General features: G+C 38.9%; 1 pseudogene; it reads left to right on the forward strand.

The window, feature by feature from the left end:
* The window catches only part of LOC127433213 (very low-density lipoprotein receptor-like), a 33,773-nt pseudogene extending 21,126 nt beyond the window's left edge, over window positions 1–12,647 (forward strand).
* The last annotated feature ends 14,519 nt before the right edge of the window (window positions 12,648–27,166 follow it).

Raw genomic sequence — 27,166 nt, forward strand, 5'->3', positions numbered from 1 at the left:
ATTCGTTAAAATTTGTTAATGCATTAGGTATAATTAACTAACAATGAACAATATATTTGTACAGCATTTATTAATCTTTGTTAATGTTAATAGTTAATACAATTAAAATTGTTCATTGTTAGTTAACTAATGTTAACATGTACATCTTTTGATTTTAAAAAGGTATTACTATGTTCGAATTAACATTAGCCATGATTAATAAATGCTCTAGAAGTATTGTTCATTGTTAGTTTATGTTAACTAATTTTGTTTACTAATGTAAACAAATGGAACCTTATTGTAAATTGTTACTGTTTATTCTGGCCAAAAACTGTCCACTTAGACAGAAAAAGAGACCTTCTGTTTGACATGTAAAGCACCTGGTCACAGTTCCTGGCCAACTTTGCTAATTTTAGAAGGCTTGTACCTTGTAAATCTTGTTTCCAGGCAGACTGGTAAAAAGATGTGCACTATAGCCAATCAGATCAGTATGGAGCCCTTTAGAGGACAAGGCGGGAACATTTTTCAAAATAGTTTTGCATTCCCTATTAATAAACTTGCCATGGTTTTATTATAGTAACCTTATTTTAACCTTGATTTTTGTAGGAAGACCATAGTAATAATACTGGAAAATGAAAATTATTGTAGTAAAATTCATAATTTTGTGGTTATGGGTGGTTACCGGCAAAAATCATAGATTCATTATGATGGCGCCGTGGATGGCAGCCTCGATGTGGAGCGCTCCTATTGTTTTTGTTTGTTTGTCCTGTGTTTAGTAATCTTTTTCCAGTCAGTTTTACCAGAGACGAACTGCTGAACATTCTTATACCGGACAATCTTTTCCCGGTTTTTGAATATTCAGACGTTGTGCTAGACATTTTAGTTGGAGGTGCGACTTTGTTGTTCAGGAGACACAGGCAAGGAAAGTTGGTGTACAGATGTAACAACTTTAAAGAGGATGTGCTGTCCTAATTTGGAAGCGCTCTTTATTAACTCTAAGCCTTTCTACTCACCACGAGAGTTTTCCTCGTTTATTCTGGTGAGTGTGTATATCGCGCCAAACACGTGTTTGAATGCGGTGCTGCAACAGTTGGCTGATCAAATCACAGACATGGAACAACAATACCCGGACTCAGTTATTATTATTCTTGGGGATTTTAACAAAGCAAATCTCACACGTGAACTGCCCAAATACAAACAGCACATTACATGCCCCACCAGAGACAGGAACATACTGGATCATTGCTACACAACAATAAAGGATGCATATCGCTCTGTCCCTAGAGCAGCTTTGGGACTCTCTGATCACTGTCTGGTTCATCTTCTTCCAACCTACAGGCAGAAATTAAAATCAACCAAGCCAGTAGTAAGGACTGTAAAGAGATGGACCAATGAAGCAGAGCGGGAACTACAAGCCTGCTTCAATTGCATGGATTGGAGTGTTTTTGAGGCTGCAGCCACAGACCTGGACGAGCTCACAGATACTGTTACATCATATATCATTTTCTGTGAGGATATGTGCATTCCTACTAGGACTTATTTAAAGTTCAACAATGGCAAACCGTGGTTTACAGCAGAACTCAGGCAGCTTCGTCAGGCCAAAGAGGATGCTAACAGGAGTGGGGATAAAGTCTTGTACAATCAGGCCAGCAACACACTGAACAAAAGACGAGGAAAGCTTCAGGCCCAGATGGCGTCTCACCAGCGTGTCTTCGATCCTGTGCTAACCAGCTGGCCCCCATCTTCACACAGATCTTCAATAGATCACTGGAGCAGTGTGAAGTCCCACACTGCTTCAAACGCTCAATCATTATTCCTGTCCCAAAGAAACCAAAAATCAGAGGACTTAATGACTACAGACCTGCCGCCCTGATGTCTGTTGTCATGAAATCATTTGAGAGACTGGTGTTGGCCCACCTGAAGAACATCACTGGACCCTTTCTAGATCCCCTTCAATTTGCTTATCAAGCAAACAAGTCTGTGGATGATGCAGTCAGCATGGGATTGCATCATATTCTGCAACATCTGGACAGACCAGGGACATATGCAAGGATCCTTTTTGAGGTCTTCAGTTCGGCTTTCAACACCATCATCCCAGCTATACTCCAGAATAAATTACACCAACTCTCTGTTCCCATGTCTATCTGTCAGTGGATTACCAGTTTTCTGACGGACAGGCAGCAGCTTGTGAGACAGGGGAAACTCTCTTCCAGCACCTGTACAATCAGCACTGGTGCCCCCCAGGGATGTGTGCTCTTCCCACTACTCTTCTCCCTCTATACCAATGACTGCATTGCGAAGGACCCCTCTGTCAAGCTCCTGAAGTTTGCAGACGACACCATTGTCATCGGCCTCATCCGAGATGACGATGAGTCTGCATACAGAAGGGAGGTTGAACAGCTGGCTGTCTGGTGCAGTCAAAACAACCTTGAGCTGAACACGCTCAAAACGGTGGAGATGATTGTGGACTTTAGGAGGAACACCCCAACACTGACCCCCCTCACCATTCTAAACAGCACTGTGGCAGCAGTGGAGTCATTCAGATTCCTGGGCACTACCATCTCACAGGACCTGAAGTGGGAGACACACATTGACTCCATTGTGAAAAAGGCCCAGCAGAGGTTGTACTTCCTTTGCCAGCTGAGGAAGTTCAACCTGCCACAAGCGCTGCTGATACAGTTCTACTTAGCTATCATTGAGTCTGTCCTCTGCACTTCAATAACTGTCTGGTTTGGTTCAGCTACGAAATCAGACATCAGAAGACTACAAAGGACAATTCGGACTGCTGAGAGGATTATTGGTTGCCCCTTGCCATTTCTTCAAGAACTATACACTTCCAGAGTGAGGAAAAAGGCTGGAAAAATCACTCTGGACCCCACTCACCCTGCCCACTAACTTTTTTGAACTGTTGCCTTCTGGCTGATGCTTCAGAGCTCTGAGCACCAGAACCGTCAGGCACAGGAACAGGCTATCCATCTCATCAACAGTTAAATTGCCCCATTGAGCAATAACTATGTGCAATACACAGTTTAGTTTTTTTTAAATATATATTTATCCAACACAACCAACCTCTTCTGCCATTTCATTCTTCTGAAAAAAAAAAAAAAAAAAAAAAAATAAAAAAACATTTGCACTGTACATAACAGATTTGTATTTGCACTGTACATAACATATAACAGATTCGTATTAGATTGCACTACGTATGTGTATGTGTGTATGTATGTGTGTGTCTGTGTGTGTGTGTGTGTGTGTGTGTGTGTGTGTGTGTGTGTGTATGTACGTATGTGTATAACTATTTTTAATTTTTTATTATTATCTGTGTCTTGCTGCTGTTTTTGTATTGTTTTTGTATAGTTGTACACTGGAAGCTTCTGTCACCAAGACAAATTCCTTGTATGTGTAAGCATACTTGGCAATAAAGCTGATTTTGATTCTGATTTTGAAAACAAAACATGTACTTGCTTGTTTTGATTATCCCCCCTAGAATCTACGCCCTTGCCTACAACAGTCATGATTAATACAATTCCTTTTAGCAAAATTATTTCTGCCAGAAACTATGGTTACTACAGTCTACAATATTACTATAGTAAAACCATAGTTAAACTATGGTATGTGTATAGTAAAACCATAACCACAAAATTATGAATTTTATTCCCATAGTTTTCATTTTCCTGTATTATAACTATGGTTTCACTAAGAATAGCATGATTAAAATATGGCTACTGTAGTAAAACCATGATAAATTTATTGCGAGGGCACGCAAAACTATTTCAGGAAAAAAAATCCCGCCCTGCCCTCTAGGGGGCTCTGTAGATCAGCTTGTGTTTTGTTTTTTTACGATTTTTTGCTTGTAGTATGAATCAGAAGATCTCTAAACGAACTGTAGGACCGTCGTCTGAGGCTGAGACTCTTGTCCTCTGGAAATTTGTCATTGGATGTATTTTCAGTGTTTTGTCTAGTGAACAGTCGACACTCGAATACACAACAGTATGACGTATTGAACTTGGGCCCTGTTTACACCTGGTAATAATAATTAATAATAATAATTATAATAATAATTTTCTTTCTTTATCACACATTATACATTTGCACATATACAGTGAAATTCTTCTTTTTCACATATCCCAGCTAGGCTGGGGTCAGAGTGCAGGGTCAGCCATGATACGGCACCCCTGGAGCAGATAGGGTCAAGGGCCTTGCTCAAGGGCCCAACAGTGGCATCTTGGCGGTGCTGGGGCTTGAACCCCTGACCTTCTGATCAGTAACCCAGAGCCTTAACCGCTGAGCTACCACTGCTCCTATTGAGATGTGTTTCGGGCTACCTGATCACAAAGGATCAGGTGAGACACATTGCTGTTTACAGCTGGTCGTAAAATGCATCTCTTTTAACCACTTGTGTTCGGATTTTAAAGGGATGGTCTCTGATGTCATGACATATCAATCACTTTGTCCAAGTATTACTGCTTGGTAAATGAAAAAAGCACAAAAAAAAAATAAACGTGCCGTTTCTCCCAATTATAATGTAATCAGTCTAGGTCAGGGGTTCTCAACGGGGGGCATTCATTAAAAAAGTTTGAGAACCACTGATCTAGGTGCAAACATGTCGTTTAAAATTGTTTTAGTGTAGAACCTGTAGTAACTGAGCTTCAGATGTGCTTGTTTTTCATCTGTGTCACTGCATGTTGATATCAGGCATAATAAATAAATTGCATCAAATTCTTGAGTTTTTATGTGTATGTAGTATGTGCTTATTTATTTCTTCTGATCTGGTGGTTATTTCCGTTTAAAGCCGCACGTACCTGGCAAAGTTTTAGTGCATTGGTTGATTAGGCAGTGCTTCATTTCTGTTCGAACAGATGAGATTTTACCAGTACACTACAAACCCAGTGTTGTCACATGCGTTTTTGACCACCCCTGAACATAAAGTGGAAAATTCTTAAAATGTATCACCTAAAACACATTTTATTACCAGGTGTAAACAGGGCTTTATGGAACTTTGTTTTTGTCAAATTAAATATAGTGTATACCTTACATATTCCGTTTGTATTTTTTCTCCTGCGGTGAGAGAGCAGTGTCCAAGCCATCAGTTTCAGTGCGGTAATGGTCAGTGTGTGGCAATTACTCTCCGCTGTGATGAATACCCTGAGTGTTGAGATCACTCTGATGAGAAGGGCTGTCCTCAGCCTCCACACTGCCCCGTGTAGCAGCACTGTCCTCAGAGCCATGAGTGTCTGCTGAAAGAGTGGATCTGTGATGGAGACGAGGACTGCAGCAATGGGTTTGATGAGAGGGTGTGACACAATGGAACTTTCACAAGAGAACCTACCTTTTTGCCGTAACTCAAGTTGAAACATGGAAATTGCATACTGCAGCTTTAAGCTGACATCTTTTTATTTTTAACTGCAGTTCAAAAATTCGAGAATAGACTTCTACAGAATCAGACGTTCCTTGTGATCATTAGTTATCAGACAAACTCTTCTGTTCAGAACTGTAAGGTGACTCCACTGATGTGTGGAGAGTTCCAGTGGCCGTGTGCATCTAAAACTCGATGCATAGCCAAGATCTGGAGGTGTGAAGGACTGCAAGGATGAGAGTGATGAATCTGGATTTGAGTGTCTACCTGAAATCCTCATAAAACATCCTACCAGAAGTTATTGGAATAGTACTCAAGGAGTATATGGTGCTGTTTTTTTAGGTGGTCAAGTGAAATGCCCATCACACTTGTCCCGGTGTGGAAGTGGGGAGTGTTTGGATCCTGATCTGGTGTGCAACAGGGTCTCTAACTGTACAGATGGTTCTGATGAGTGTGTGGGGTGTCTGAAGAACATCTGCTCCAGTTCCAGCAGCCCATCATGTCAACACTACTGCATCAACACTCCACATGGAGCAGTCAACCATTGCTATACTTTACTGGATTATATAATAAGGGTGTGAAAATCCATCAATCTGATGATGAAAAATCATCACCTAATTTGTGGAATTTAATAAGTGATAATGTTAAGTCAGCCAGTCATTATTGCAAAATAAATTCTAAATCTAAGCAGAGAGATCTTGTATAGCCTTTAAGGAGTTTGTTTTGTGATAAGGACAAGCTGACTGTACATAATGACGCTTATAACACAGCTACTTACCAAATACATAAATAAATGGGTATGAGGTTTTGATTTTAGCTCTAATGATTTTATTATGGGAGAAGAAAATATGCACAGTGATATGTGGTCTAGCATAGCGATGTAGGAAATCGGTTGCCTGGGACAACAGTTTATTACTACATACAGTTATACATTTGTCATTATACAGAAATATCTTTTTAGCTGCATTTCAGAATCAGAATCTAGTATTTCAGAAAGCCATGTAGTAATCTATTAAAATTACTGTTAGAATTGGAACAAATGCACAATTATGCATTCAGTGACTTATTACCAGTGTAAAATAGATTACATTTCAGGTTTTGTGATGGATTACAAAATGGTAAAGATTCAAAATAAAAACTGAATTATTGTTATTTGCACCCTTATTTTATAAAATGGATAATATGCATGATTGAGAATGAGATTCAGCCTGCTGTCTGCAGTCATAACTGCTTCAACACGCTGGGCTCCTTCCTGTGCAGATGCCATTCTGAATATATACTGGAACCAGACGGTTGGAGCTGCAAGACTGCAGGTATCGGACTACACCGCAATTCAAAAGTCTGGCTATATGAGATTAGCTAGCTGCTATAAAGTCACTTCCTCTTTGCAGGTTATTCTGATTATGAACTGCCAGATAGATAGGATGTCTGACATGTGAAGCAGCCACCATTTCATTTTGATTTTGTGTCTGTGGTATCAACCATTTCAGATAAATCTGAGTTAGAACTGGTGCAAACTGTAGAGTCTTTCGATGTACGCACACACTGCTAGCTCAGCACTGCTCGCCAAACTATATTAAACAGAAGGCCAACTCCAGTGAGTTGGAAAGCACGCAACTTAGGCTTTTAATTTAAATGTCGGCTAATGTTAATATATCAATAACATATTGATAAAATAGTATGCCGATCAATAGTCAATATACATATATACTGTATATATATATGTACTGAATGTATTTCAATGTAATGGTGTTAAATTTATCAGGGACATCCAGTGTTCTCACTATCTAGTGCCAATTTCATTTGTTGTAAAGGTTTAATGGTGCATTCAGTCATTTTTTCCTTTATTAAAAAAAGTTGTATTCAAGAAATGAATTGTAGTTTTTAAAAATGTATAAAATCACAAGCACTCACATGAGATGAGGACTTTAGTTATGTTAGTAACCTTATAAAAGCAGTCTTATTCTACATGGAAAGGTTCTCCTCATGGGGACTGCCATGTTTGGATCTCATGACCAGCCCAATACTACTCGCTTAATCTCAGTAACCACCCTGTTATTGGACACTGTCACTCTAAGATTAAATTAATCATGGCTTACTGTGAGTAGCGAATTTCTACAATGGCATTGGTAATTGAAAACTATTGCAGTGGCTTGTATACACTGTCATAGCTTGTATTCTCCAAAGGAGATGCAGTATGTAATAGGGATTCTTCTCTCATTTGAATCATGTGTTTTGTGCAGTGGAGCCCAGTCTGTTGGTGTCTGAGCAGTATGAGCGGATAAATTTGGGTCTGTGGAGCTTAAGAATTGAGGCTCTCATCACACCAGGACAGAAGCCCATCTTCTCTCTGGACTATGACTGGAGGGGGAGGATGGCGTTCTGGGTCAGTCTGGTGGAGGAGAGTTTCAAATACGCTATCCACGGAGAAAAGAACAACATTGGAACTATTGTCAAAGGTGAATGAATGCACATAGATTTTTCAAAACCCCACCCCCTAGGTATTAAAGTTCAGTGTGTAACAGTGATGAATATCTTTTCATTTTGAAGGAGTTACCCAAGCCATCTTTTTGTACAACCAATGGAAATTAGTTTTTTTTTTTTTTTTTTTTTTTTTTTTGGTAATCTGTTTGTAAACTGTGATTGTCCTTGTAATTCTGGTTGGTGATTCTAGTGTCACAGAAATTGCACATTTTAGGACTTGTTTTCAGAGAATATATCTTGATTTAAGTAGATTTTTCTTACTCCATCAACAATTAATTTTTTTCTTGTTTCCAAGCGTAAATCTATTAACCCTTTAAGCTCTGAGGGTGTTTTTAAAGATTTCCTGATTCAGTGGCATACACAAGATGAAAGGCTTATTACTCGACCAAAAAAAACAAACAAAAAAAAACGAGGGTCACATTTACACATGAAGTGTAAAGAAAAAGTCACATTTTTCAATGATGTAGATTATTATAAATTCTAAGGCTCTCATCCTAAGAAACTGCTGAAAAATCACAAAACTTTTTTTTTTATTTTTATGATTTGACATTATACAGTATATCTCTGGGTGTAAATAAGGTGGCTCCAAAAAACTGCTTTTGTTTTGTTCCCAATCATGTCAACTGTAACTGAGTAAAATTTTGTGTTGAATTGACAAAGCAATCAAAATTACATTACAAAAATAATATATCCTAGTGTATGAAAGCCTCTCCAAACAAATAAAACATAATTGTACATAAGAACTAATTACACATATGTAAACACAACAGTGATTAGCATGCAGATATGATTTTAGTAATGAGATTTCACAGAATGAGTATCATTTGATTCAATGAGTCTGCATCATTACCCACTTTTCCACCTCGGGCCAGTGCGAGCCAGCCGGGGCCAATAGCCTTGGACCTCGCGCCACGAGACCAAAATCAATCTGCGTTCCCACCATCGTGTCAATAGCCCTGTAGCGTTGCCCCAAAACCCGCCCTTAACACGCTGCACTGGTGCCAACATCACACAACCCGCCCATTTCACAAGCAAGAGGGAAACTCAAGCTGAGGTATCATGTTATCTAGTTATCTAAAATATCTAGTTTATATCCTTTGTAAACATTAGCTAGCAAGCAAGATAAGTTAGCGTTGACAACTCACTGACTGTAAATGCCATGTTGCACAAGGCATTGTGCGTTTTTTTTTTTTTTTTCTCACAATTTGGAATGCCCAGTTCCCAATGTGCTTTTAAGTCCTCGTGGTCACGTAGTGATTCGCCTCAGTCCGGGTGGCGGAGGACGAATCCCAGTTGCCTCCGCATCTGAGACCGTCAACCCGTGCATCTTATCACGTGGCTTGTTGAGCGCGTTGCCACGGAGACATAGCGCGTGTGGGGGCTTCATGCCATCCACCGCGGCAACCATGCTCAACTCACCACGTGCCCAACTGAGAACAAACCATATTATAGTGACCACGAGGAGTTTACCCCATGTGACTCTACCCTCCCTAGCAACCGGGCCAATTTGGTTGCTTAGGAGACCTGGCTGGAGTCACTCAGCACGCCCTGGGATTCGAACTAGCAAGCTAGCAAACTCCAGGGGTGGTAGCCAGTGTATTTTACTACTGTGCATTTTAACGGATTTGTACTGTCTCTGCAATTCTTTTATTTTTCCCAAACCTGTAGGCCTTCTGTTGTGCGCTGGATAGACAACCTGGAAAGTTCGGCAAACCTTTGACATTGACCCCGCCTCAGTCCCCGGTTGGCCTTGTTTGGCCCAAGGGAAATCGGCGGGCCAAAGGCCATTGGCCGTTGGCCCTGAGAAAGCCCCGAGGTGGCACGATGATGTCCCGGAAGTGACGGTGGGAGCACAACTGGCCCTGGCATGCACTAGCATGCCTTCAGTTGGCCCGATAGTGGAAACGCAGCTATTGAGTCTGTATCATTTATTTGGCGCCATCTTCTGGTGGTGGTCATATGTTACAGTCACCAATCACGTCTCTCCCAAATATGGATGATTTTTGCACTGATCTGAACCCAATCCGATTGGGTTTGCGTTCCATAACGCTACATAATTTTCAAGGACATCCTGATGATCCTGGAAAGCTAACGTGTTTTCAGCCAGATTGCAAGATGCCAGATAGCCAGTTGCTGTGTGTACTGTGCACATTGTGCTTTGTGTCAGTTTGATGAGTTTTAAATTTGCAGACAAACCAGTAGTGTTCCATTTTGATAAATTAATGAAATTTTTACCACTGTACATATTATTGTAATCTGTAAAAACATCAAAGTACGTGTTCAGTTTTGGTCAAAATGCCACATGCATTTTAATTTACAGCTACTAAGATTTCAAACGATACCTGTTATGTGTTGGTCAAGACTGTAGTTATTCATATTTTGACAATTCTTTTTTTATTCTCTCGGGCCCATCCGAGCTTAAAGAGCTAAAACTAAATTCAGTGTGGTTTTATGCTTATTTGTCAATGGGTAAGGAAAATGATTTAATTTAAGAGATATTTACTGAACGCATGTCTTATCTTACACACTTTTGTCTAGTATCTTGTAAAGTAAATGTATCTTAGTTTTGCACAGGCAAGTACCACTCACATTTTCTTCAGAACATGTAAAAATTTTGTTTTCAGATATTGCTTTGCCATAAAGAAGAATTGCTCTCAATTTAAAAACCAAAAAATACTCTTGCTTGTTCAGGTGTGAAATCAGATGCCATTGCTATTGACTGGATTGGAAAGAACCTTTACTGGGTTGATGGTGTTGCTGGCCAGATTCTAACTGTGAGATTGACCAGCAGTATTGTAAATCCACAAAACTCAATTGTCGTTCTGCATGAAGATTTGGAGCAGCCTCGCTCACTTGTGCTTTTGCCTCAGAAAGGGTAAATACATCCACAAGGTGGTGCTATTACATTAGTTTTTGGTCTATCTTTACTTGGCTGTGTGGATATACTGTAGATAAATACATCCAGCCTTTCTGCTTTGTGTTTGCAGGATGATGTTTTGGTCAGAGATCGGAGGTGAAGCTCGGATCGAGTGCTCTAGCATGGATGGATCAGACAGGAAGGTGGTGATCAGTAGTTGTCTGAGCAGGTTTATCGTGTGACTTCAGAAAATTCTCTGGATATTTTTTTTGTGTGTTCCAAAGAAGAAAGTCATGGGTTTGAGGCAATATTAGGCTGAATTTTCACCTTTGAGTGAACTGTTCCTTGAATCAAAATGTTCTCTTTAATGACTGTTTGCAGTTGCTACAACTGTCTGAGATGCCCAGTCCTTTCTCTGTGGCTGTTTTCAATGACATGGTCTATTGGTCTGACACTCGTAGAAGATCCATTCAAGGGGCCAACAAGCTCACTGGCAAGAACCGTAAAGTTCATCTCATGGGACCCAGCCAGCAATTCAGCCTCAAAGTGGAGATGCGTACTGTATATATTTAAAATATTATTAGATAATTAGTTGTATTATTGAGTTGAAAATCTCTGTCTTGTTCTAGGTTGTCCACCCGCTCTTGCAGCCCAACATATCCAATCCCTGTGAAAATCTCAGATGTTCTCAAGTGTGTTTGCTAGTTCCAGGGCTCAAAGCGGTGTGTCACTGCCCGGCAGGACTTCTGCTGGCTGAGGATGGATTCACCTGCACTCCACCTGTCGATCCTTCCTTCTGCTGCTCTCTCCTACCGTCAACACCCAGGTATTCTGGCTTGTTTGCCACCAGGTTAAATTTTGAAGAACCATCGGTTGATTATTGTACCTGCTCTAATCAGTAGAGTATTTTTATTTTTAAGCACCAATACTTAGCATTAGGGTTGTAAGGCGTAGTTTTAAAGATCTGGGCATGTGGCTAAAAGGTTGTAGGTTCAAACCTTGCAAGGGGCAATCCAGAAGGATGAAAGAGTCTCCTAAAAGAGTTCTTACTGAACACTTCTTGCACTGGAGGCCAAAATAACTCTGAATGCACAATACACTGAGCCAAAACATTATAACCACCTGCCTAATATGCTGTTGATCCTCCGCATGTTTATTATTCACCCAAAAATTAAAGTACTCTTAGTTACTCACCTTTATGTTGTGCAACACAAAAGGAGATGTTTTGAAGTATGTTCATGATGCTGTTTTTCATATAAGGAAAGAGAATGAATGGGAACTGGGGCTGCAAAGCTCCAAAAAATGACTAAAATGCACCATAAATAATACCATAAAAGTAGTACATACAGTATATCTCGTGCTGTATATTCCTTTTTATAAGTGTTTTAAAGCCATGCAATAGATTTGTGTGAGGAACAGACCAAAGTCATTATTCGTTGAAAATCTTGCCCTCTGCCGTAGTTCTTAAATCTTTACTCATGCTTGCCACATACATGTTTATGCTGTCAAACATCATTGGTTGTTGTGACCTGATATGAGTCATATGGAGTTTATTTATTTTTTTATTTGAGTTTAGCAGCCCAATCCCAATTTACTTTCATTGTATGATAAACAGCTCCTCCTGTTCCACCAAAGGAAGTCTGTTATATGGGATTGTAATGACATGAGGGTGCATAAATTACAAAATGTGTATTTTAGGGTGAATATTTATTTGAGGCATTTTTTTTTTTTTTTTTTTTGCTCATATTGAATCGATAATTTAATTTTCTCTTGGAAGTTTGTTCAGAATTTAATGTTACCTGAATTTTATTTTCTCTTTCCCATAGGAGCAGATTACGCCAGCTGTCACCAATCCTGCTGTCAGCTAAAAATGGTTTTTGTTTTCTAATAAAAGGATCGCATTGGAAGAAATGTGCTGTTGATTCATTTCTCATTCCAATAAAGATTTTTGTAACATTTGGAAAAAAACTGTAAACAAATCTAATATTTGTCAAGAAATGGGCTTGTCACATGTGCACTAGCAACAGATGTCAAAACGTAATGTTCACACCAGGTTCTTGGAATTTTCCAAGTATTTATGCTTATAAAGTTTACATTCGACAATGACAAAATATGTAGTTGTGAAAGGACTAACAGCTAGTAGTGAGTCATTTTCAAAATCTTTGCATTCATTCTTACTTGAAACTACCTTTTATATACAAGAAGCAGATATTTTGCATTGCAATGAGTTACTCAGTAATCCTATGTACCCAGGGGCGTAGACCCCCTCATACTCAAAACAAGCAAATACACCCCCCCCCACACACACACACACACACTGCAACCCCCTCAATGTTTAAGCCAAATCTACGCCCTTGTATGTACCAGTTTGTACAGTAGCGTGCAATGCATTTCTCACATTTACAATTATAATGTCTCAACTGTAAAGGCTTCATTCTCATTTTATAGTTATAGCTCTCTAGTTCAAAGCTTGGAAGTTATTTTATAGTGTTGTTCGCAATACACAGTTTCAAAGCAGCTTTATGGAATATCCTGAAAGCCCAGAGTGAGTAAGACAAACGTGACTGGCTAGAAAAAACTCCATTAAGATGTTTATGTAATGGAGAGAAAATCTGGCTTTATGAACATATGACAATATTATTTAGCTATACAGTATGTGTAATACAATTCAAGTGTGCATTGTGAATGATTTTGCAAGTGTTTATTGCTTTGTTATTTAAGTTGTTTATACACAGATAGCTCTCTTCCTCTTTTGGCTGGAATCATTTCAGACTGATTCTGTACACGAAACAAAACGAGTCTTGTTTGGATATGCAAAACCAGGCCTACCTTCAATCCTCCACCCCATTTCCCTCTGGACTGAAACATGAACCTGTAACTGAAACGAGGAAGTGGCTCTCGTTTGTAAGGTCACGGCAATGGGTCACGGTTAGCACCATGAAGAACATTTGTTTGCTTCGCTTGTGCTTGGGGTGGCACGGGGATAATTTGGTGGGCCAGCACCCCCTCTCTGGATCTGTTTTATAGATTTTTTTTATTATGCTCAGTGCTTACTGAATAGAACATGATTTAAAAAAAAGTCTATTTTTAGGTTTATTTGAGATGATTGTGGCTTATATTGTTTTTGGTATTGTAGATTCACTGTATAAACCAAGTTTTTTAAAGATTTTTTAGGGTGAACTGGCAAAGATCTTTGCTGCAGCAGGGGACAGTTGTGGTATTATGTAATACATACTTTGATAGGCTATTAGCTATTCTATACTGCTGAATGATGTCATATATGCTTAAAGGAATATTCCGGGTTCAGTCAATTTAAGCTCAGTCGACAGCATTTGTGGCATAATATTGATTACCACAAAAAATAATTTTGACTTGCCCCTCCTTTTTTTTTTTTTTTTTTTTTAAAAAAAAGCAAAAATCTGGATTACAGTAAGACACTTACAATAGGTTAAAATACTCACCGTTTTAAAAGTATAGCCACAAGATGTAAACAGTATGCATGTTAACATGATTTTAGTGTGATAAAATCGCTTACTAACCTTTTCAGTGTAAAGTAAGAGCCAATTTTACAACAAAATAATACTAGAGTTTTAACAGCTGAATTAATGCAAGTGCTTTTATAGAATTAGAAGCTTCACATTTCTGCCTTTAAACCCTCCAAAAATTGGTCACAATCACTTTTATTGGCCACATTCACTTTCATTGTAAGTGCCTCACTCTTATGGAGCCAGAATGATCTCAAAAATAATATATCTGCAAAATACAATTCATAAATTCAAAATACAATTCATAAATGCACAGCACAATTCACATTCTCAAAATCCGATTCATAAATTCAAAATACAATTCATAAATACACAAGTGAGAGCACAGATATTTCCCCGATTGCCCACACAAATACATCTCACTTGAATAAATTCAAACTGTTTTCACAAATATGTATCGATCAAGTTCTTGAATTAATTTGCCTCAAAAATTTGTGAATGTTGTTCCATTTATTCATGGATTGTTGAATCTGCATTTGCAAATCGTCCCACGTGTGGATCGCTTTGGATTTGTATGTGGCTATTTTTGAGACATTCCTGTCAGGTTGCGATTCACAAATAGTGGTTTTTTTTAAGCCAGTCACACTGAGCTTTTAATCCACCATTCATAACACATGGTGCTGATAAGCATAACCTTATGTTTATCGAGAAGCATAACCTTATGTTGTTTTGCGCAACGTGCCTGCATTAGTGCACAGAGAGAGGGACATTTTCAACTGACCACACTCCACGAGTAAGTAAAGCAGACTTTCTACTCTATGTCTCATGGCATTTGATTATGATTATTTTGATTATTTGATTATGTTTTTGATGATGAAGTGTGACATTTGCAAAGCTAATGCTAATGAACGGTAGCCACACTTTTTCAACAGAAGCCAGCTATCTTTAAAATTAAGAGAAACATATTTTAACTCTAGTGTTTGTAGGAAGGTCGTAGTAAACACAGGTACCACAAGAGTGGGGAAAACTGTGAATAACTCCTCTTTGCCATGGTTTAATAAATGTAACAGTTTCATTGGTTTCATTAAAACAACCTGTTTTAATTATGAAAAAATAGTTTTGCTGTCACATAATATATGGATTGAATTTAAATTATTTTAGCCAGAAAACCATAAGTACCACATTAAGAATTACTAGTAATTGAAAGGAAAATGGTACAATTTTAGCTTTACACCATTATGTCATGATTATTCAGTGATCTGAGTGTATGTAAAATCAACGACTACTTGATTTCTACATTTTTCTTTATTCAGTAACAAAAATTGAATACATTTATGCATGTAGAAAGATTGTTTTTTTACAACCCCTATAGCTTGTCATCCTGAGACAACATCAACTCATTTATTTGTTTAAAGCTCTGATATGTTCAATAAGGTCTGAATGTATTTATATTTTTCTTAATTCCTTAGGAATCGCTGAAGTGTTGCGGTCTCCAGTGACTCCGGTTACATTCTCCACCACCGTATTGTACATGTCTTAAAGACAGGCTCTGGACACTGGAATACCTGAAATTAGGTGTGTGTGACAGTGGATGTGTAACGTTTGAAGGAAGAACAAAAGCAGGATCTAGGTGCAGCGTGATGTTTAATAAGAAATAAATCAAAGTACAAAACAAGGAAAACACTGGAACAAGGAAATAAAACAAACGTTACATCTACGATAGGAACCGGTACATGAAATGGAGAAAACAGGAGCAAAACACACAACAACTGACAAAGACAGAGCAGACATCAGGGGATTATACACACAAGGATAAATGAGGTAATGTAAGACAGGTGAAAACAATTGGGAACAGCTGGTAGTGATGAGGGCAGTGAATTATGGGGAATGTAGTCCAGGGAAACAGATGACGGGGCAAAACACAAGGCAAAACAACAGTGAATCATGACAGGATGTGAAGAAGGAGGGGGGCATCCAAGATTTAAAATAAAAAAAAACACTCCTTACCCACCTTATTGAACTTGGGCTACCTCTGAGATGTGTCGCCAAACTACTGGGAGTCTCTTCAGCAACATTGTTTAGGAGGTTGGCTGACAACAATATGTCAGTAAGAGCATTGTATAGCACCTGAACTGATGAGCTGGCGACAGATGTGAAGAACTCTATACCAGATGCTGGATAACAGATGGTCCGAGGGGCTCTCCTGTAGGGGTGTAAATCGGACGTCTCATCATGATACGATCTTGAATCGATTCTCTTGATCTGCGATCCGATATTTGCCGATACTTCAAAGTCTGCTGCGATAGATATTCCGATATTATGTGCCTATTTTACACAACTACGTTTTTTTTTTTTTTTTTTGCCCTCAAATGCAAATTGATTATTTTATTCAGCTCTCTGTATACACATTGGGACATCCACAACAAAATAAGGTACTTCAGATGTTGAAAAAAATTATACAGAAGAATAATATAAAAAAATAAAGTCACACACAAGTGATCATCACTCGTTTGATGACAGCTAATTTTTCAGTTTAATCCAATTCAAAATACTTACATACCCATGACTTGTTTCCATCTATCCCTGCTATCCGTGGTTTTCTTGGCTACAACTTCCACAGTTGTAATGAAAAATTCTGTTACAGTTAACTGGGATAAATGTTATTAAGGGTGCTGATGTGTAGATGTGTAAAGTCTTATAACTGATGCTGGAGCTGAGCATGTGTTTCTCTTTCCCTCTTTAGTGAATGTCGGCATTGTCAAGATGTCTCACATGGTTGAACTTCTCCATGGTACTTTAAAATAGCAAATTCTCATGTAAAATTCAAATGGGTCGCATGTGCAACAATATCGATGGAAGCCCGAATTAATCGCACATGTGAGCCACTCTGCATTTTTCACGAGAGCTCACATTTTAAGGAGTGCCTGGTTGATGTGCTCGCATGGATCCTGTCAATGGAGCTCGCATTTCGCGGGAAGCCCGGTTGATGCGTGCGCACACCGCACAGATAGCAGAGCACAATTTGGCATCAAAGAACCTGCACACATCCGTGTCCCATATGAAAAGCATATTTACCGCTCATAAAGTAAAATTAATGTAATAAGGTTGCTTCATCGCCTGATGGAAATGCGTACCGACGTGGCTGACATGATATATATATATATTTTTTTTGTATTAACAATTTTTATTGATTCCATTCATAAATCATACAAACATAACATAAAATACAGAATCAATTATATACATTAAACCCCTCCCCTCGAACATTCCCCCACACTCCCCACCGGACACAAACACACACTACAGTGGTCACCAAAAAATAAAAATAAAAAATAAATTAAAAAAACATAAAAAAAAAAAGATATACCTTCAAACAACATCATCTATTCTAGAATCAATCTTATGGGCTGATGAAAAGAATGTATAGTCCCTCCCAGATGTGTTCAAAAGTCTCCAAATATCTGGAAGACCAAGATATTTCCACATCCTGTGAAGCGTCACTGTTGCTCTAGGGGGCTTACACACTTTTGCTTCACTATGATCAAGGACTGAGTCCATCAATAGATTAAAGCCTCCTCCCAATATTATATCATGAGGGGTGTCAGCGGCTTGCAACATCCCTTCAAGATCTATAAAAAAGCCCTGATCATCAGCGTTAGGTGCATAAATATTAGCCAAAATAAGACTTTGCCCCTGAATTTCTGCTAAAACCATAATGACTCTTCCTAATTTATCTTTAATCTGTTTGAGATATTTGAATTGTAGATGTTTACTTATCAATGTAATGACTCCTGTGCTCTTACTTGAGCCAGCACTAAAGAAAACATGTCCACCCCATATCTTCCCAAATGTTCAGCTTCCTGCAAAGAAAGTTGCATTTCTTGAAGAAACACTATATCATATTTCTTACATTTAAGAAAAGAAATAACTTCTTTTTATGAGGTACCCCAACCTATTCACATTCCACGTGGAGAGAGACAATCCACTCATATTAACATTTGACATTTTGACATATTAGGAAAAATAGATTGTGCGTCAAAAAAGATTATTATAAAGACCACATTCCAACATTAGTGCAACAATCAAACCCCCAACTTTCCCCCGAACAAATCAAACAGAAAAAAGAAAAACTGCGCATGACAGCACCAACTGGCGTCCATCCCTCTAAACTCAAACAGTCCATGTACGCCTACGAGAGCCCCCGCGACAAATTTGTCGTCGGATTGCTCAAGTCCGGTGTTTCTATACAAATTTGTGAGACAGAGTTACATAACAGAAGAAAATCTATAAAACAAACTCCAGCCAATAGGAGGCATAAGCACAAAGAACATGCAGATTCATCCACAACACTGTCCCGAAGGAGTGTTACTAAACAAAACAAACTCCAGCCGCTAGGATGAACCAGCACCAAAAGAAACAAAAAAGGCACCCAGTTTCCTCGTATGGTCAAGTGAATGTTCAGTGAGTCAGGCCCACTCTGCTGCAAAGTGAGTATCACACAATGACTTACTCCATTGACTTTATGAAGGACAATGCTTGTTGGGGACAGCCGGGAACATCAGTGCAAAAGTGACCTTCCGTTGATGTAAGAGTTTCATGCATTCCTTGAATCAATCACATTTCTCTCTTGTCGAATTCGCAAAGTCTGGGAACAAGAAAATGCTGTGGTTCTTCCAAGAAAGTCTTCCTTTACTCCTCGCCTCGCGTAACACAAGATCTTTATCGGATGATCTCGGAAATTTGGCCAGAATTAATCGGGGCCTTTCTCCCTCAGCAGACCTCCGAGCCGGAACTCTGTGAGCTCGCTCGATTTCCAGCTTATGGCCTGTTATGTCGAGCAGACTAGGGAAGAGCTCATCTAGGAATTTCAAAATATCCCGACCTTCTTCATGCTCAGGAATTCCAATAATTCGGACGTTGTTTCATCGATTACGATTCTCCAGATCCTCCAGTTTTTTCCCAGACGCGTTCCAAATCCACCTTGGTCACTAGCAGATTAGCAGCTAATTCCCTCTCCGATGACTCCAGATAATCAATCCATTTCTCAACATCTGCAACTCTTGTAACCATCTCAGTGAATTTCGCCTCCATGGAAGTGTTTGATCAACGTATTACAGTAAGATCCTCCAAGTCTGCAATGACCTTCGTCAGCATTGCCGACACATTCATCAATTCAGTCCGGGGCTTCCAGCCTGCTGCTGCGGGGAATCAGCCCGAGCATGTAAGTGTCTTTTAATATATCCAGAGCCTGAGGATTTTGAATTCTTTGACATATTGTCTTCCCAAAACAATTAAGGATCAGGGTCAAATCGAATCTCACCGGTCTGTGACACAAATATTATTAAAACTAGCAAAGTGCGCAGAGCTCGCTATTTACACATCTGACCCTCGCATGGTGCTCATGAGACCCCCTGACATGAGAGGATTAAAATAAAAGGTACATCTTAAAAAAATTTCTATAGCGATATTTACGTGTTGTAACGATAACATTGGATCGTTCCAGATCGATGGATCATTACACCCCTACTCTCCTGACACAAGGACACCATGTGCAGTGGGACAGAGTGTGTGCATCCAAGTACATGGTGCGTATATACACCAACCACAAACTAAACAGGTATGTCTGCATGCCATTCTTTATAACACAATTGTAATGTGTATACACACTGGGGGAATGATTGCACCTGTTCACTTCAAATGGGTGTCAGAGTGACTGTTGTTTACTACCTGTAGGTACATTATCTGTAGAATTAATATTAACTGGTGTGGATGTAAATTCAGAAAAACAAGAAAAATCTTACATTTCTTAAAAAAAATCTTAATGTTGTACCTGCTAAAACATGACATCCCTTGAAACATTGAAAGTTAAAAGAAATAAATTGCTCACAAACATGACACACGTTTTCCCTGAGAACACACTGCTGAGTTCATAGCATCTCAGGGTGTTGAGTCAGAAAGCCAGTGTAAATAGCAGTAATGTGTATTTGTTGTACCTGAAAATGAGAGATTTGTATTTTTACCAGCTACACTCTGAAAGTACTTTGCAATCGTTCCCTCAATGTGAATACACATTACAACTGTGATATAAAGAATGGCATGAAGACATACCTGATTAGTTTGTGGTTGGTGTCTATACGCACCATGTACTTGGATGCAATCACTCTGTCCCACTGCACACAGTGTCCTTGTGTCAGGAGAGCCCCTCAGACCATCCGTTATCCAGCATCTGGTATAGAGTTCTTCACCTCTGTCGCCAGCTCATCATCAGTACAGGTGCTAGACAATGCTCTTAGGGTGTACTCACACTAGGCAATCTGTACCATGCCCGAGAATGTTTGACTAGTGTGTATGCTGAAATGTGCTTTGGCTCGCTTGAAGAGGTGGGCTCGGGGATAGTTCAGTTGGCTCAGGCACGGTACACATCTAGTGTGATTGCTAACCATGACCGAGCACGGAACTCAAATTATGACGTCAATGATGAGACTGGCAAAGGGATCACTTTGGTCTACAACATGGGCAGATGAGAGTATACAGGAACAACTTGATACAACACACAAGAACACACAAGAACGATGAGATATTTGGTCAAATTTGTGATTATCTTCGTGCTCATGGATACCAAAGAACCATTGAGCAATGATGTGACAAGCTGAAAAAACTGTGGGTTCAGTATCTGAAGGTACGGAATGCACTCCGTAAATCTGGCAGCTCTTTGGACGAAAAGGATAAATTCCAGTGGTATGATGCTGTTGACAATTAGGCATGTGAGAGGGCCGTGTGTCACCGTGCACCAAATGACTCAAAATAAGCCACAAAGTAAGTAATGTTACAATGTTGAACTCCATTGTGCTCTGCGAGAGTGCTTTTCTTCCTGTTTTCTTCAAAATAAAAAGTTGCAATCTAATGACGTAAGCATGCTCAGGCCCGGAACCTTCAGTGCAATGTGAGTGCAGGCCAGCGGGGGAGAGGGGAGGGGGGACAATCGTGCTTGGGCATGGTACAAAGCAACCAGACCTAGTGTGAGTGCACTCTTACTGACATGTTGTCAGCCAACCTCCTAAACAATGTTGCTGAAGAGACTCCCAGTAGTTTGGCAACACATCTCAGAGGCAGCCCAAGTTCAATAAGGTGGGTAAGAGTGTTTTTTGAAATTTTAAATCTTGAATGCACTATTTTTTCATAATTAAAACATAGGTTGTTTTAATATTTCAATGAAATTTTCCCCACTCTTGTGGTACCTGTTTTTACTACGACCTTCCTGCAAACATTAGAGTTAAAATATGTTTCTCTTAATTTTAAAGATAGCTGGCTTCTGTTGAAAAAGTGTGGCTACCGTTCATTAGCATTAGCTTTGTAAATGTCACACTTCATTATCAAAAACATAATCAAATAATCAAAATAATCATATTCAAATGCCATGAGACATAGAGTAGAAAGTCTGCTTTACTTACTCGTGGAGTGTGGTCAGTTGAAAATGTCCCTCTCTCTGTGCACTAATGCAGGCACATTGCTCAAAACAACATAATGTTATGCTTCTCGAGTCAGATCAGCATGGCGTGTTATGACTGGTGGATTAAAAGCTCGATGTGATTGGCTAAAGATAAAAAAAATGCTATTTGTGAATCGCAACCTGACAAGAATGTCTCAAAAATAGCCACATACAAATCCAAAGCGATCCACACACGTGTGACGATTTGCAAATGCAGATTCAACAATCCATGAATAAATGGAACAACATTTATAATTTTTTTATGCAAATTAATTCAAGAACTTGATAGATACATATTTGTGAAAACAGTTTGAATTTAGTCAAGTGAGATGTATTTGTGTGGGCAATCGGGGAAATATCTGTGCTCTCACTTGTATATTTATGAATTGTATTTTGAATTTATGAATCGGATTTTGAGAATGTGAATTGTGCTGTGCATTTATGAATTGTATTTTGTATATATACTGTATTATTTTTGAGATCATTCTGGCTCCATACACAGTGACTTTTTTTAAAGGAGGGACGAGACAAAATATTTTTTTTGTGGTAATCAACATTATGCCTTAAATGCTGTCGATTAAGCTTAACTTGTATTGAACCCAGAATATTCCTTAAATGTACCAAGGACTTTACGTACTTTATACTAGAATACTAGTACATACGTTCAGTGTGAATGGCTCTTGCACAATACAATAGACCTTTTTCACAGACTGTGATGGTGCATTTCCGCCTTGTTTAGCAGCATAAATCTAGCAAACTTTTTTATATTATATATATATTTTTAAATATTGAGTGTAAGTTTATAACATTATTCTTTGTGTTACCCTGGAATTAGTTTTAAAAAACGAATTAGCACAGCTGTGAGGGAGTTTCGATTACAGCTGCTGAGAGAGTGACAGTAAATTTGCCATCTTCTCCCATCTGTCTGTCTTAATCCATTGCTCTCTATTTTTATTTTCTTCTTCTGGAATTCAAATGTAATATTGGATTTTTTTCTTTTGGACTTGGAGCAAATGAGTAAGTGAAAATAATATTTGCTGTGGTCTCCCATTCACTCCCATTCACCGCTGTCGCAGTTTACCCTGTAAACGTTTACTTCCGCCTTCCAAAACCCGGAGTGTGAAAAAGGTCTATAATTCACGGCGAGATAATATTCGTCGCAAAGGTCACAATGATCGCTAAACTAGGAACGAGGCGTATAATGAATATTAATTAGGCCATACTTAAGTTGTAATCGTAATCACGTGAACTTGTTAGGCGCTGCATAGGGTGGATGTAGCTCAGTAAGGGTAGAGAACTGAACGTGCCGGAAATGTAATATTTTTGGTGCAAACAACAGATTTAAATGTTGTTAAACTGTTACAGCAGTCGCTATCTTGATGTGGCCCTTATTTACCCTGTAAGCTGAAGTTCACTCTTCCTTGCCCATTGAGTATCTCACAGGAGTCTAATTTCACTGAGGATTTACCTGGTATTGTGATGAAAGGGTAGTCTCATTTGTGCTTGGGAACAGATTGAGTGTTTGTTTGATTCTTCCTGTGGCATAGCTGTTGCTTTCATTTCCAACATCTTTTCTTTTCCTCATTTTTTACCTGTATACAGCTAAACAGCTACCGGTATACGGTTTTGCATTCCAATGATAGTTTTTTTATTCCTATGACTTGGAAAATGGAAAGTCTTTAAAGATGTTCTAAGTGTTTTGAATGAAGCCCCAGAGAGTAATTTTTCACAGTACATTTTCTGAATATATGTTTATTCCTTAACCTAAATTCATATGCTTTCTGAATGATTTTATGTTCCTAGTTTCATTAGGGCTTGTTAAGTTGATGTTTTCACATATGAATGTGCTCACTGTACATTACTTTGTTTGGACAAAGATTTGTATTAAAAAAGAACTATTCGTTTGCCACTAGGTATTTGCAGGCTGAAGATTTACGCATTTTAATTTCATTACAAAATTCAATCAAATTTACTTGAGTAATCTTTAACAAAATAAAAGTATATATACTACCAGTATTATTATTTTTTGTTCACTACTGTGGTCACACATCCATTAGTGTCATTTCATAGTTTTGATGACTTTACTATTATTCTAAAATGTAGAAATTTGTAATGGTAAAGAATGAGTAAGTGTGTCCAAACTTTTGACTGGTAGTGTATTAAGTATTATTTTGTTAACGAACTGGAGTTATATGCAGTCTCAAAATCACTTTCAAATGTGTATTTATTTTTCACTCTTCAGTTATCCTTTGTCAAAAAAAGAAAGTAGTGTTTATGAATTGCTAATGTAATTCTGTAATCAATCCTAATGAAATCAAAGAGAGAGTCTTCTAAGGCAACATCCACATTAATCCGGATACATCTGAAAATGGCTTTTTCGTTTTCGAAACGTATTCTGTCCACACTGCCATTTGCCAAAAGTTACTCGTCCACACTGAATCCTATGAAAACGCTTAAATCCTCTTAATGCGCAAGTACGGGCTGAAACGCAATTATCCTTGTGTTTCATTGCCGGACAGTAATCCAGAGTAAATTTCCTGTTGCTTTTGAAGGAATGCAATCTGAAGCTTGTACAAAGTAACATTTATCTTTAACAATGCTATCAAAGTGGGGGTCCTGGGTAACTCAGCGAGTAAAGACACTGACTATCACCCCTGGAGTCGTGAGTTTGAATCCAGGGTGTGCTGAGTGACTCCAGCCAGGTCTCCTAAGCAACCAAATTGACCCGGTTGCTAGGGAGGGTAGAGTCACATGGGGTAACCTCCTCGTGGTCACTATAATGTGGTTCGCTCTCGGTGGGGCGCGTGGTGAGTTGTGCATGGATGCCGCGGAGAATAACATGAAGCCTCCACACGTGAAACCACGTGATAAGATGCGCGGATTGATGGTCTCAGGCGTGGAGGCAACTGAGATTTGTCCTCCACCACCAGGATTGAAGCAAGTCACTACACCGCCACGAGGATTTAAGAGTGCACTGGGAATTGGGCATTCCAAATTGGGAAGAAAAAGGGGAGGAAAAAAAAAACAATGCTATCAAAGTGAATAGCATAAACAACAATGCCTCCACAACAGGGCCACCATCTTGATTGTTTTAAGTTGGATGGATCACATGACTGCATCACATAACAACAGATATGTCATAGTTTTCAGATATCTACATTTTCCCTGTCCACACTTCAACGCAAAGACGGTGTTTTTAAATGTATCCACTTTGGAGAGCATTTTCGAAAAGCTCAGTTTTCGCTGCCAAAAACGGCATCTGGATGGAACACCAAAACGTAGAGAAAAAGATGTGTTTTCAAACGAAAACGTATAACTGTGGACATGGCCTAAGAAAAATATTGGAATTGTAGTTCAATAAGTTCATTCAGGATCTCATTTGATTCTACAAGGATTCTTAGGTACATTAACACTTCCGCACAAACATTTCTCTGTCTTGTTTTAAAGTGCTAAATACGGTTACATTCACACACAGATCAGTTATAAACGAGAGACAACGGAACACTAAACCAAACAAACTCCTGTAAATTAGGGAGACAGTGAGTTTGGGTTACAGGCTATCATGAGAATAGAGTTTTTTGTTCACACAGACAGTATTTAAGTTGCTCCAGTTGTATGAACAAGAGTCATATCTGTAAATAAATACGGTTGTTAATTCCAAACTCTAATCCTTAGAGTATGTAGCCTTAGAGGATTCTTGTTTGATCCCATCAGGATTGGTTCCAAATTATTATTGAAATCCATTAAAATTCTATTAAGCTTTTAGGGTGATGATGATCCTGGTGTCACAATCCACTGGTCTCCATGGAGAAAATTATTATTTTCCTTGGAAACCACACACTTTTTATTCATTTGTTCCTACTGCCTGATATTGAGATGTATGCTTTTGGTTTTTCATAAATATAAACAGAGATTATTTTTACAGTCAGTGTATGTTTCCCTGTTGCACTTCAGAGCTTCGGTATATCTGTCTCTACCATTAACCCCTCTGGGTGCTGATGATGGCGTGTCTCGCTATCTGATTGCTCGCGGCAATGTTAAATGCAGTCGTGGTAAATGTCTGCTGGTGAACGGGCAGCCCACCTGTGAGTGTAAACTGGGATTCACAGGAAAAACCTGTAGTAATACAATTAATGAGGCCATCTCTCTACCACTCTTGGGGTCCTGGCCTTCATCATCGGCTTCCTTATCCTAATCTTTGGGCTGGCATTCGTCAGGCAAATGCAAAAGGCAAAGTGGAGGTAAGATTTGAACCCACAGACTTTTCTTATTCTCTTATTTGTTTGTTAATCCCTCATCATGATCGCTGTAATCTATACAACCTGGTCTCATAGAATCACTTTAAGCCCAAAATAAACAATTAGCGTACAGTCAAATGCGAGCCTGTCAAAATATACTCCATATGACTGTGTGTGCAGGGGCGTAGATTCCAATAATCAAAACAAGCAAGTACAACTGATCAATGGAATCATGTAAATGCTTCACACTGCAACCCCCCAATGTTCAAGCCAAATCTATGCCCTTGTGTGCGCGCATTCACAGGCGGTGAGCTCATGCACACTATGACTGTTATTAGACATCAGACTTTCTCTTCAAGAGTTTAGACACATAAAGATGTCTTTATATTCCTTCAGACTCGATTTATACAAATGCAGGTATCTCCAGACCTCCTCACACATGCGCTCTTGACATTCACATCCTTCGTCTCCTGTTGTTACCAGCAATTACATCATCTAGCACTTCTCCGTGATAACAACAGCTCAAATGTGAGTGTTGGCACCTTGTGGACCCACCAATCAGTGCATATAATTCTAGGCACATGCAAATTCTGCACATTCAAAGACGTGCGGTTAGAAAACTCTGCTGATGACAAGATTTGCATCACGTGTCCTGTACGTTCATGTCCGACCAAAGTATGCTTTGGGCTTTTCTATACCTGCATTTTTTGCTAAATTATTTACACGTGACTGGTTGTACATATCACAGCAGTTTCCAGGTGAAGTGAACACTAGAGGGGTTAAAACAACGACTTTTTCACAAATCACAAGTAGAATGGCAGATTATCAGTTTATAAACATTTCTAGCCCTGTTCCACACAAATGCTTTTATGACATCAAAACACTTATACTGTAGTGCATGATGTGTAAGGTGATACATTTAAAGTTTGCATTAGATAATGAAGTACGTGTCTAAGCTTGTTCAAGTGCAATCAAATTTTGCAGTAGCTCAACTGATAAAACGATGTAGGTGATACAGATCCTGAAGAGCACACGAGAAATGAAAGTGTCATAGAAGCAGCACAGAATGATGTGTTTCTTCAGAAATTGTGTTTTTCATCTCACATTTGCTTTTAATGACATTATTGGTTGTGTTGGTTTTGTTGATGTCATCATCAGTTTTGTAGGTTTTGTTGATTTCAAATTCAATAGAGCATTAACCTTAAAAATTTTACTAGCTTTTAATGCCACTTAAGGGACATTTCACCTCAGAGCTGCTGCAATACCTCTAAGGACCCATCT

Source organism: Myxocyprinus asiaticus, chromosome 43 (genome assembly GCF_019703515.2).
Source record: "Myxocyprinus asiaticus isolate MX2 ecotype Aquarium Trade chromosome 43, UBuf_Myxa_2, whole genome shotgun sequence".
NCBI classification, from domain to species: Eukaryota; Metazoa; Chordata; class Actinopteri; order Cypriniformes; family Catostomidae; genus Myxocyprinus; species Myxocyprinus asiaticus.